Genomic DNA, 14,846 nt, shown 5'->3' on the forward strand with positions numbered 1-14,846 from the left:
CTGCTGTAAATCTTGTCAAAAACTAGCAGATTCACTACATTCCAAACAACTGCCGAGTTGACCACTAATGCAACAAGTTTGAGAAAAATGGTATCATATAATGAAATCTTCCCCTACTTCTCTGCTTTTCAAATCCACAATCGATTTCAAAATCGCATCATCCAATCAGAAACTAGAGCTGTTTTAGAAAGGCACTGTTGGTGGGTTACTATCTGCTGTAAATCTTGTAAAAAATTAGCAGATTCACTACATTCCAAACAACTGCCGATTTGACCACTAACGCAACAAGTTTGAGAAAAATGGTATCATATAATGAAATCTTCCCCTACTACTCTGCTTTTCAAATCCACAATCGATTTCAAAATCGCATCATCCAATCAGAAACTAGAGCTGTTTTAGAAAGGCACTGTTGGTGGGTTACTATCTGATGTAAATCTTGTCAGAAAATTGCAGATTCACTAAAACCCAAACAACTGCCGATTTGACCACTAACGCAACAAGTTTGAGAAAAATGGTATCATATGATGAAATCTTCCCCTACTTCTCTGCTTTTCAAATCCACAATCGATTTCAAAATCGCATCAACCAATCAGAAACTAGAGCTGTTTTAGAAAGAAACTGTTGGTGGGTTACTATCTGCTGTAAATCTTGTCAAAAATTAGCAGATTCACTACATTCCAAACAACTGCCGATTTGACCACTAACGCAACAAGTTTGAGAAAAATGGTATCATATAATGAAATCTTCCCCTACTACTCTGCTTTTCAAATCCACAATCGATTTCAAAATCGCATCAACCAATCAGAAACTAGAGTTGTTTTAGAAAGGCACTGTTGGTGGGTTACTATCTGCTGTAAATCTTGTCAAAAATTAGCAGATTCACTACATTCCAAACAACTGCCGATTTGACCACTAACGCAACAAGTTTGAGAAAAATGGTATCATATAATGAAATCTTCCCCTACTACTCTGCTTTTCAAATCCACAATCGATTTCAAAATCGCATCATCCAATCAGAAACTAGAGCTGTTTTAGAAAGGCACTGTTGGTGGGTTACTATCTGCTGTAAATCTTGTCAAAAACTAGCAGATTCACTACATTCCAAACAACTGCCGATTTGACCACTAATGCAACAAGTTTGAGAAAAATGGTATCATATAATGAAATCTTCCCCTACTACTCTGCTTTTCAAATCCACAATCGATTTCAAAATCGCATCATCCAATCAGAAACTAGAGCTGTTTTAGAAAGGCACTGTTGGAGGATTACTATCTGCTGTAAATCTTGTCAGAATATAGCAGATTCACTATATTCCAAACAACTGCCGATTTGACCACTAACGCAACAAGTTTGAGAAAAATGACAACATATGATTAAATCTTCCCCTACTTCTCTGCTTTTCAAATCCACAATCGACTTCAAAATGGCATAAACCAATCAGAAACTAGAGCTGTTTTAGAAAGGCACTGTTGGTGGGTTACTATCTGCTGTAAATTTTGTCAAAATTAGCAGATTCACTACATTCCAAACAACTGCCGATTTGACCACTAACGCAACAAGTTTGAGAAAAATGGTATCATATAATGACATCTTCCCCTACTACTCTGCTTTTCAAATCCATAATCGATTTCAAAATCGCATCATCCAATCAGAAACTAGAGCTGTTTTAGAAAGGCACTGTTGGTGGGTTACTATCTGCTGTAAATCTTGTCAAAAATTTGCAGATTCACTACATTCCAAACAACTGCCGATTTGACCACTAACGCAACAAGTTTGAGAAAAATGGTATCATATAATGAAATCTTCCCCTACTACTCTGCTTTTCAAATCCATAATCGATTTCAAAATCGCATCATCCAATCAGAAACTAGAGCTGTTTTAGAAAGGCACTGTTGGTGGGTTACTATCTGCTGTAAATCTTGTCAAAAATTAGCAGATTCACTACATTCCAAACAACTGCCGATTTGACCACTAACGCAACAAGTTTGAGAAAAATGGTAACATATAATGAAATCTTCCCCTACTACTCTGCTTTTCAAATCCACAATCGATTTCAAAATCGCATCAACCAATCAGAAACTAGAGCTGTTTTAGAAAGAAACTGTTGGTGGGTTACTATCTGCTGTAAATCTTGTCAAAAATTAGCAGATTCACTACATTCCAAACAACTGCCGATTTGACCACTAATGCAACAAGTTTGAGAAAAATGGTATCATATAATGAAATCTTCCCCTACTACTCTGCTTTTCAAATCCACAATCGATTTCAAAATCGCATCATCCAATCAGAAACTAGAGCTGTTTTAGAAAGGCACTGTTGGAGGATTACTATCTGCTGTAAATCTTGTCAGAATATAGCAGATTCACTACATTCCAAACAACTGCCGATTTGACCACTAACGCAACAAGTTTGAGAAAAATGATAACATATGATTAAATCTTCCCCTACTTCTCTGCTTTTCAAATCCAAAATCGACTTCAAAATGGCATAAACCAATCAGAAACTAGAGCTGTTTTAGAAAGGCACTGTTGGTGGGTTACTATCTGCTGTAAATTTTGTCAAAATTAGCAGATTCACTACATTCCAAACAACTGCCGATTTGACCACTAACGCAACAAGTTTGAGAAAAATGGTATCATATAATGACATCTTCCCCTACTACTCTGCTTTTCAAATCCATAATCGATTTCAAAATCGCATCATCCAATCAGAAACTAGAGCTGTTTTAGAAAGGCACTGTTGGTTGGTTACTATCTGCTGTAAATCTTGTCAAAAATTTGCAGATTCACTACATTCCAAACAACTGCCGATTTGACCACTAACGCAACAAGCTTGAGAAAAATGGTATCATATAATGAAATCTTCCCCTACTACTCTGCTTTTCAAATCCATAATCGATTTCAAAATCGCATCATCCAATCAGAAACTAGAGCTGTTTTAGAAAGGCACTGTTGGTGGGTTACTATCTGCTGTAAATCTTGTCAAAAACTAGCAGATTCACTACATTCCAAACAACTGCCGATTTGACCACTAATGCAACAAGTTTGAGAAAAATGGTATCATATAATGAAATCTTCCCCTACTACTCTGCTTTTCAAATCCACAATCGATTTCAAAATCGCATCATCCAATCAGAAACTAGAGCTGTTTTAGAAAGGCACTGTTGGAGGATTACTATCTGCTGTAAATCTTGTCAGAATATAGCAGATTCACTACATTCCAAACAACTGCCGATTTGACCACTAACGCAACAAGTTTGAGAAAAATGACATCATATGATTAAATCTTCCCCTACTTCTCTGCTTTTCAAATCCACAATCGACTTCAAAATGGCATTAACCAATCAGAAACTAGAGCTGTTTTAGAAAGGCACTGTTGGTGGGTTACTATCTGCTGTAAATCTTGTCAAAATTAGCAGATTCACTACATTCCAAACAACTGCCGATTTGACCACTAACGCAACAAGTTTGAGAAAAATGGTATCATATAATGACATCTTCCCCTACTACTCTGCTTTTCAAATCCATAATCGATTTCAAAATCGCATCATCCAATCAGAAACTAGAGCTGTTTTAGAAAGGCACTGTTGGTGGGTTACTATCTGCTGTAAATCTTGTCAAAAATTTGCAGATTCACTACATTCCAAACAACTGCCGATTTGACCACTAACGGAACAAGTTTGAGAAAAATGGTATCATATAATAAAATCTTCCCCTACTACTCTGCTTTTCAAATCCACAATCGATTTCAAAATCGCATCAACCAATCAGAAACTAGAGCTGTTTTAGAAAGGCACTGTTGGTGGGTTACTATATACTGTAAATCTTGTCAAAAATTAGCAGATTCACTACATTCCAAACAACTGCCGATTTGACAACTAACGCAACAAGTTTGAGAAAAATGGTATCATATAATGAAATCTTCCCCTACTACTCTGCTTTTCAAATCCACAATCGATTTCAAAATCGCATCATCCAATCAGAAACTAGAGCTGTTTTAGAAAGAAACTGTTGGTGGGTTACTATCTGCTGTAAATCTTGTCAAAATTAGCAGATTCACTACATTCCAAACAACTGCCGATTTGACAACTAACGCAACAAGTTTGAGAAAAATGGTATCATATAATGAAATCTTCCCCTACTACTCTGCTTTTCAAATCCACAATCGATTTCAAAATCGCATCAACCAATCAGAAACTAGAGTTGTTTTAGAAAGGCACTGTTGGTGGGTTACTATCTGCTGTAAATCTTGTCAAAAATTAGCAGATTCACTACATTCCAAACAACTGCCGATTTGACCACTAACGCAACAAGTTTGAGAAAAATGGTATCATATAATGAAATCTTCCCCTACTACTCTGCTTTTCAAATCCACAATCGATTTCAAAATCGCATCAACCAATCAGAAACTAGAGCTGTTTTAGAAAGGCACTGTTGGTGGGTTACTATATACTGTAAATCTTGTCAAAAATTAGCAGATTCACTACATTCCAAACAACTGCCGATTTGACAACTAACGCAACAAGTTTGAGAAAAATGGTATCATATAATGAAATCTTCCCCTACTACTCTGCTTTTCAAATCCACAATCGATTTCAAAATCGCATCATCCAATCAGAAACTAGAGCTGTTTTAGAAAGAAACTGTTGGTGGGTTACTATCTGCTGTAAATCTTGTCAAAATTAGCAGATTCACTACATTCCAAACAACTGCCGATTTGACAACTAACGCAACAAGTTTGAGAAAAATGGTATCATATAATGAAATCTTCCCCTACTACTCTGCTTTTCAAATCCACAATCGATTTCAAAATCGCATCAACCAATCAGAAACTAGAGTTGTTTTAGAAAGGCACTGTTGGTGGGTTACTATCTGCTGTAAATCTTGTCAAAAATTAGCAGATTCACTACATTCCAAACAACTGCCGATTTGACCACTAACGCAACAAGTTTGAGAAAAATGGTATCATATAATGAAATCTTCCCCTACTACTCTGCTTTTCAAATCCACAATCGATTTCAAAATCGCATCATCCAATCAGAAACTAGAGCTGTTTTAGAAAGGCACTGTTGGTGGGTTACTATCTGCTGTAAATCTTGTCAAAAACTAGCAGATTCACTACATTCCAAACAACTGCCGATTTGACCACTAATGCAACAAGTTTGAGAAAAATGGTATCATATAATGAAATCTTCCCCTACTACTCTGCTTTTCAAATCCACAATCGATTTCAAAATCGCATCATCCAATCAGAAACTAGAGCTGTTTTAGAAAGGCACTGTTGGAGGATTACTATCTGCTGTAAATCTTGTCAGAATATAGCAGATTCACTACATTCCAAACAACTGCCGATTTGACCACTAACGCAACAAGTTTGAGAAAAATGACATCATATGATTAAATCTTCCCCTACTTCTCTGCTTTTCAAATCCACAATCGACTTCAAAATGGCATTAACCAATCAGAAACTAGAGCTGTTTTAGAAAGGCACTGTTGGTGGGTTACTATCTGCTGTAAATTTTGTCAAAATTAGCAGATTCACTACATTCCAAACAACTGCCGATTTGACCACTAACGCAACAAGTTTGAGAAAAATGGTATCATATAATGACATCTTCCCCTACTACTCTGCTTTTCAAATCCATAATCGATTTCAAAATCGCATCATCCAATCAGAAACTAGAGCTGTTTTAGAAAGGCACTGTTGGTGGGTTACTATCTGCTGTAAATCTTGTCAAAAATTTGCAGATTCACTACATTCCAAACAACTGCGGATTTGACCACTAACGGAACAAGTTTGAGAAAAATGGTATCATATAATAAAATCTTCCCCTACTACTCTGCTTTTCAAATCCACAATCGATTTCAAAATCGCATCAACCAATCAGAAACTAGAGCTGTTTTAGAAAGGCACTGTTGGTGGGTTACTATCTGCTGTAAATCTTGTCAAAAATTAGCAGATTCACTACATTCCAAACAACTGCCGATTTGACAACTAACGCAACAAGTTTGAGAAAAATGGTATCATATAATGAAATCTTCCCCTACTACTCTGCTTTTCAAATCCACAATCGATTTCAAAATCGCATCATCCAATCAGAAACTAGAGCTGTTTTAGAAAGGCACTGTTGGTGGGTTACTATCTGATGTAAATCTTGTCAGAAAATTGCAGATTCACTAAAACCCAAACAACTGCCGATTTGACCACTAACGCAACAAGTTTGAGAAAAATGGTATCATATAATAAAATCTTCCCCTACTACTCTGCTTTTCAAATCCACAATCGATTTCAAAATCGCATCAACCAATCAGAAACTAGAGCTGTTTTAGAAAGGCACTGTTGGTGGGTTACTATCTGCTGTAAGTCTTGTCAGAAAATAGCAGATTCACTACATTCCAAACAACTGCCGATTTGACCACTAACGCAACAAGTTTGAGAAAAATGGTATCATATGATGAAATCTTCCCCTACTTCTCTGCTTTTCAAATCCACAATCGATTTCAAAATCGCATCAACCAATCAGAAACTAGAGCTGTTTTAGAAAGAAACTGTTGGTGGGTTAGTATCTGCTGTAAATCTTGTCAAAAATTAGCAGATTCACTACATTCCAAACAACTGCCGATTTGACCACTAACGCAACAAGTTTGAGAAAAATGGTATCATATAATGAAATCTTCCCCTACTACTCTGCTTTTCAAATCCACAATCGATTTCAAAATCGCATCAACCAATCAGAAACTAGAGTTGTTTTAGAAAGGCACTGTTGGTGGGTTACTATCTGCTGTAAATCTTGTCAAAAATTAGCAGATTCACTACATTCCAAACAACTGCCGATTTGACCACTAACGCAACAAGTTTGAGAAAAATGGTATCATATAATGAAATCTTCCCCTACTACTCTGCTTTTCAAATCCACAATCGATTTCAAAATCGCATCATCCAATCAGAAACTAGAGCTGTTTTAGAAAGGCACTGTTGGTGGGTTACTATCTGCTGTAAATTTTGTCAAAAACTAGCAGATTCACTACATTCCAAACAACTGCCGATTTGACCACTAATGCAACAAGTTTGAGAAAAATGGTATCATATAATGAAATCTTCCCCTACTACTCTGCTTTTCAAATCCACAATCGATTTCAAAATCGCATCATCCAATCAGAAACTAGAGCTGTTTTAGAAAGGCACTGTTGGAGGATTACTATCTGCTGTAAATCTTGTCAGAATATAGCAGATTCACTACATTCCAAACAACTGCCGATTTGACCACTAACGCAACAAGTTTGAGAAAAATGACAACATATGATTAAATCTTCCCCTACTTCTCTGCTTTTCAAATCCACAATCGACTTCAAAATGGCATAAACCAATCAGAAACTAGAGCTGTTTTAGAAAGGCACTGTTGGTGGGTTACTATCTGCTGTAAATTTTGTCAAAATTAGCAGATTCACTACATTCCAAACAACTGCCGATTTGACCACTAACGCAACAAGTTTGAGAAAAATGGTATCATATAATGACATCTTCCCCTACTACTCTGCTTTTCAAATCCATAATCGATTTCAAAATCGCATCATCCAATCAGAAACTAGAGCTGTTTTAGAAAGGCACTGTTGGAGGATTACTATCTGCTGTAAATCTTGTCAGAATATAGCAGATTCACTACATTCCAAACAACTGCCGATTTGACCACTAACGCAACAAGTTTGAGAAAAATGACAACATATGATTAAATCTTCCCCTACTTCTCTGCTTTTCAAATCCACAATCGACTTCAAAATGGCATAAACCAATCAGAAACTAGAGCTGTTTTAGAAAGGCACTGTTGGTGGGTTACTATCTGCTGTAAATTTTGTCAAAATTAGCAGATTCACTACATTCCAAACAACTGCCGATTTGACCACTAACGCAACAAGTTTGAGAAAAATGGTATCATATAATGACATCTTCCCCTACTACTCTGCTTTTCAAATCCATAATCGATTTCAAAATCGCATCATCCAATCAGAAACTAGAGCTGTTTTAGAAAGGCACTGTTGGTGGGTTACTATCTGCTGTAAATCTTGTCAAAAATTTGCAGATTCACTACATTCCAAACAACTGCCGATTTGACCACTAACGGAACAAGTTTGAGAAAAATGGTATCATATAATAAAATCTTCCCCTACTACTCTGCTTTTCAAATCCACAATCGATTTCAAAATCGCATCAACCAATCAGAAACTAGAGCTGTTTTAGAAAGGCACTGTTGGTGGGTTACTATCTGCTGTAAATCTTGTCAAAAATTAGCAGATTCACTACATTCCAAACAACTGCCGATTTGACAACTAACGCAACAAGTTTGAGAAAAATGGTATCATATGATGAAATCTTCCCCTACTACTCTGCTTTTCAAATCCACAATCGATTTCAAAATCGCATCATCCAATCAGAAACTAGAGCTGTTTTAGAAAGGCACTGTTGGTGGGTTACTATCTGCTGTAAATCTTGTCAAAATTAGCAGATTCACTACATTCCAAACAACTGCCGATTTGACCACTAACGCAACAAGTTTGAGAAAAATGGTATCATATAATGAAATCTTCCCCTACTACTCTGCTTTTCAAATCCATAATCGATTTCAAAATCGCATCATCCAATCAGAAACTAGAGCTGTTTTAGAAAGGCACTGTTGGTGGGTTACTATCTGCTGTAAATCTTGTCAAAAATTAGCAGATTTACTACATTCCAAACAACTGCCGATTTGACCACTAACGCAACAAGTTTGAGAAAAATGCTATCATATAATGAAATCTTCCCCTACTACTCTGCTTTTCAAATCCACAATCGATTTCAAAATCGCATCATCCAATCAGAAACTAGAGCTGTTTTAGAAAGGCACTGTTGGTGGGTTACTATCTGCTGTAAATCTTGTCAAAAACTAGCAGATTCACTACATTCCAAACAACTGCCGATTTGACCACTAATGCAACAAGTTTGAGAAAAATGGTATCATATAATGAAATCTTCCCCTACTACTCTGCTTTTCAAATCCACAATCGATTTCAAAATCGCATCATCCAATCAGAAACTAGAGCTGTTTTAGAAAGGCACTGTTGGAGGATTACTATCTGCTGTAAATCTTGTCAGAATATAGCAGATTCACTACATTCCAAACAACTGCCGATTTGACCACTAACGCAACAAGTTTGAGAAAAATGACATCATATGATTAAATCTTCCCCTACTTCTCTGCTTTTCAAATCCACAATCGACTTCAAAATGGCATCATCCAATCAGAAACTAGAGCTGTTTTAGAAAGGCACTGTTGGTGGATTACTATCTGCTGTAAATCTTGTCAGAATATAGCAGATTCACTACATTCCAAACAACTGCCGATTTGACCACTAACGCAACAAGTTTGAGAAAAATGACATCATATGATGAAATCTTCCCCTACTTCTCTGCTTTTCAAATCCACAATCGATTTCAAAATCGCATCATCCAATCAGAAACTAGAGCTGTTTTAGAAAGGCACTGTTGGTGGGTTACTATCTGCTGTAAATCTTGTCAAAAACTAGCAGATTCACTACATTCCAAACAACTGCCGATTTGACCACTAATGCAACAAGTTTGAGAAAAATGGTATCATATAATGAAATCTTCCCCTACTACTCTGCTTTTCAAATCCACAATCGATTTCAAAATCGCATCATCCAATCAGAAACTAGAGCTGTTTTAGAAAGGCACTGTTGGTGGGTTACTATCTGCTGTAAATCTTGTCAAAATTAGCAGATTCACTACATTCCAAACAACTGCAGATTTGACCACTAACGCAACAAGTTTGAGAAAAATGGTATCATATAATGAAATCTTCCCCTACTACTCTGCTTTTCAAATCCAAAATCGATTTCAAAATCGCATCAACCAATCAGAAACTAGAGCTGTTTTAGAAAGGCACTGTTGGTGGGTTACTATCTGCTGTAAATCTTGTCAAAAATTAGCAGATTCACTACATTCCAAACAACTGCCGATTTGACCACTAACGCAACAAGTTTGAGAAAAATGGTACCATATAATGAAATCTTCCCCTACTACACTGCTTTTCAAATCCACAATCGATTTCAAAATCGCATCATCCAATCAGAAACTAGAGCTGTTTTAGAAAGGCACTGTTGGTGGGTTACTATCTGCTGTAAATCTTGTCAGAAAATTGCAGATTCACTACAACCCAAACAACTGCCGATTTGACCACTAACGCAACAAGTTTGAGAAAAATGGTATCATATAATAAAATCTTCCCCTACTACTCTGCTTTTCAAATCCACAATCGATTTCAAAATCGCATCATCCAATCAGAAACTAGAGCTGTTTTAGAAAGGCACTGTTGGTGGGTTACTATCTGCTGTAAATCTTGTCAGAAAATTGCAGATTCACTACAACCCAAACAACTGCCGATTTGACCACTAACGCAACAAGTTTGAGAAAAATGGTATCATATAATAAAATCTTCCCCTACTACTCTGCTTTTCAAATCCACAATCGATTTCAAAATCGCATCAACCAATCAGAAACTAGAGCTGTTTTAGAAAGGCACTGTTGGTGGGTTACTATCTGCTGTAAGTCTTGTCAGAAAATAGCAGATTCACTACATTCCAAACAACTGCCGATTTGACCACTAACGCAACAACTTTGAGAAAAATGGTATCATATAATGAAATCTTCCCCTACTACTCTGCTTTTCAAATCCACAATCGATTTCAAAATCGCATCAACCAATCAGAAACTAGAGTTGTTTTAGAAAGGCACTGTTGGTGGGTTACTATCTGCTGTAAATCTTGTCAAAAATTACCAGATTCACTACATTCCAAACAACTGCCGATTTGACCACTAACGCAACAACTTTGAGAAAAATGGTATCATATAATGAAATCTTCCCCTACTACTCTGCTTTTCAAATCCACAATCGATTTCAAAATCGCATCATCCAATCAGAAACTAGAGCTGTTTTAGAAAGGCACTGTTGGTGGGTTACTATCTGCTGTAAATCTTGTCAAAAACTAGCAGATTCACTACATTCCAAACAACTGCCGATTTGACCACTAATGCAACAAGTTTGAGAAAAATGGTATCATATAATGAAATCTTCCCCTACTACTCTGCTTTTCAAATCCACAATCGATTTCAAAATCGCATCATCCAATCAGAAACTAGAGCTGTTTTAGAAAGGCACTGTTGGAGGATTACTATCTGCTGTAAATCTTGTCAGAATATAGCAGATTCACTACATTCCAAACAACTGCCGATTTGACCACTAACGCAACAAGTTTGAGAAAAATGGTATCATATAATGAAATCTTCCCCTACTACTCTGCTTTTCAAATCCATAATCGATTTCAAAATCGCATCATCCAATCAGAAACTAGAGCTGTTTTAGAAAGGCACTGTTGGTGGGTTACTATCTGCTATAAATCTTGTCAAAATTAGCAGATTCACTACATTCCAAACAACTGCCGATTTGACCACTAACGCAACAAGTTTGAGAAAAATGGTATCATATAACATATAATGAAATCTTCCCCTACTACTCTGCTTTTCAAATCCACAATCGATTTCAAAATCGCATCAACCAATCAGAAACTAGAGCTGTTTTAGAAAGGCACTGTTGGTGGGTTACTATCTGCTGTAAATCTTGTCAAAAATTTGCAGATTCACTACATTCCAAACAACTAATGATTTGACCACTAACGCAACAAGTTTGAGAAAAATGGTATCATATAATGAAATCTTCCCCTACTACTCTACTTTTCAAATCCACAATCGATTTCAAAATCGCATCGACCAATCAGAAACTAGAGCTGTTTTAGAAAGGCACTGTTGGTGGGTTACTATCTGCTGTAAATCTTGTCAGAATATAGCAGATTCACTACATTCCAAACAACTGCCGATTTGACCACTAATGCAACAAGTTTGAGAAAAATGATATCATATAATGAAATCTTCCCCTACTTCTCTGCTTTTCAAATCCACAATCGATTTCAAAATCGCATTAACCAATCAGAAACTAGAGCTGTTTTAGAAAGGCACTGTTGGTGGGTTACTATCTGCTTTAAATCTTGTCAAAAATTAGCAGATTCACTACATTCCATACAACTGCCGATTTGACCACTAACGCAACAAGTTTGAGAAAAATGATATCATATGATGAAATCTTCCCCTACTTCTCTGCTTTTCAAATCCACAATCGATTTCAAAATCGCATTAACCAATCAGAAACTAGAGCTGTTTTAGAAAGGCACTGTTGGTGGGTTACTATCTGCTTTAAATCTTGTCAGAAATTAGCAGATTCACTACATTCCAAACAACTGCCGATTTGACCACTAACGCAACAAGTTTGAGAAAAATGGTATCATATAATGAAATCTTCCCCTACTACTCTGCTTTTCAAATCCACAATCGATTTCAAAATCGCATCAACCAATCAGAAACTAGAGCTGTTTTAGAAAGGCACTGTTGGTGGGTTACTATCTGCTGTAAATCTTGTCAAAAATTAGCAGATTCACTAAATTCCAAACAACTGCCGATTTGACCACTAACGGAACAAGTTTGAGAAAAATGGTATCATATAATAAAGTCTTCCCCTACTACTCTGCTTTTCAAATCCACCATCGATTTCAAAATCGCATTAACCAATCAGAAACTAGAGCTGTTTTAGAAAGGCACTGTTGGTGGGTTACTATCTGCTTTAAATCTTGTCAAAAATTAGCAGATTCACTACATTCCAAACAACTGCCGATTTGACCACTAACGCAACAAGTTTGAGAAAAATGGTATCATATAATGAAATCTTCCCCTACTACTCTGCTTTTCAAATCCACAATCGATTTCAAAATCGCATCAACCAATCAGAAACTAGAGCTGTTTTAGAAAGGCACTGTTGGTGGGTTACTATCTGCTGTAAATCTTGTCAAAAATTAGCAGATTCACTACATTCCAAACAACTGCCGATTTGACCACTAACGCAACAAGTTTGAGAAAAATTGTATCATATAATGAAATCTTCCCCTACTACTCTGCTTTTCAAATCCACAATCGATTTCAAAATCGCATCATCCAATCAGAAACTAGAGCTGTTTTAGAAAGGCACTGTTGGTGGGTTACTATCTGCTGTAAATCTTGTCAAAAATTAGCAGATTCACTACATTCCAAACAACTGCCGATTTGACCACTAACGGAACAAGTTTGAGAAAAATGGTATCATATAATAAAATCTTCCCCTACTACTCGGCTTTTCAAATCCACCATCGATTTTAAAATCGCATCAACCAATCAGAAACTAGAGCTGTTTTAGAAAGGCACTGTTGGTGGGTTACTATCTGCTGTAAATCTTGTCAGAAAATAGCAGATTCACTACATTCCAAACAACTGCCGATTTGACCACTAACGCAACAACTTTGAGAAAAATGGTATCATATAATGAAATCTTCCCCTACTACTCTGCTTTTCAAATCCACAATCGATTTCAAAATCGCATCATCCAATCAGAAACTAGAGCTGTTTTAGAAAGGCACTGTTGGTGGGTTACTATCTGCTGTATATCTTGTGAAAAATTTGCAGATTCACTACATTCCAAACAACTGCCGATTTGACCACTAACGGAACAAGTTTGAGAAAAATGGTATCATATAATGAAATCTTCCCCTACTACTCTGCTTTTCAAATCCGCAATCGATTTCAAAATCGCATCATCCAATCAGAAACTAGAGCTGTTTTAGAAAGGCACTGTTGGTGGGTTACTATCTGCTGTAAATCTTGTCAAAAATTAGCAGATTCACTACATTCCAAACAACTGCCGATTTGACCACTAACGGAACAAGTTTGAGAAAAATTGTATCATATAATAAAATCTTACCCTACTACTCTGCTTTTCAAATCCACCATCGATTTCAAAATCGCATCAACCAATCAGAAACTAGAGCTGTTTTAGAAAGGCACTGTTGCTGGGTTACTATCTGCTGTAAATCTTGTCAGAAAATAGCAGATTCACTACATTCCAAACAACTGCCGATTTGACCACTAACGCAACAACTTTGAGAAAAATGGTAACATATAATGAAATCTTCCCCTACTACTCTGCTTTTCAAATCCACAATCGATTTCAAAATCGCATCATCCAATCAGAAACTAGAGCTGTTTTAGAAAGGCACTGTTGGTGGGTTACTATCTGCTGTAAATCTTGTCAAAAATTAGCAGATTCTCTACATTCCAAACAACTGCCGATTTGACCACTAACGCAACAAGTTTGAGAAAAATGGTATCATATGATGAAATCTTCCCCTACTTCTCTGCTTTTCAAATCCACAACCGATTTCAAAATCGCATCATCCAATCAGAAACTAGAGCTGTTTTAGAAAGGCACTGTTGGTGGGTTACTATCTGCTGTAAATCTTGTCAAAAATTAGCAGATTCACTACATTCCAAACAACTGCCGATTTGACCACTAACGCAACAAGTTTGAGAAAAATGGTATCATATAATGAAATCTTTCCCTACTTCTCTGCTTTTCAAATCCACAACCGATTTCAAAATCGCATCATCCAATCAGAAACTAGAGCTGTTTTAGAAAGGCACTGTTGGTGGGTTACTATCTGCTGTAAATCTTGTAAAAAATTAGCAGATTCTCTACATTCCAAACAACTGCCGATTTGACCACTAACGCAACAACTTTGAGAAAAATGGTATCATATAATGAAATCTTCCCCTACTACTCTGCTTTTCAAATCCACAATCGATTTCAAAATCGCATCATCCAATCAGAAACTAGAGCTGTTTTAGAAAGGCACTGTTGGTGGGTTACTATCTGCTGTAAA

This window comes from Coregonus lavaretus (genome assembly GCF_964263955.1).
Source record: "Coregonus lavaretus genome assembly, chromosome: 37".
In the NCBI taxonomy this organism is placed as follows: Eukaryota; Metazoa; Chordata; class Actinopteri; order Salmoniformes; family Salmonidae; genus Coregonus; species Coregonus lavaretus.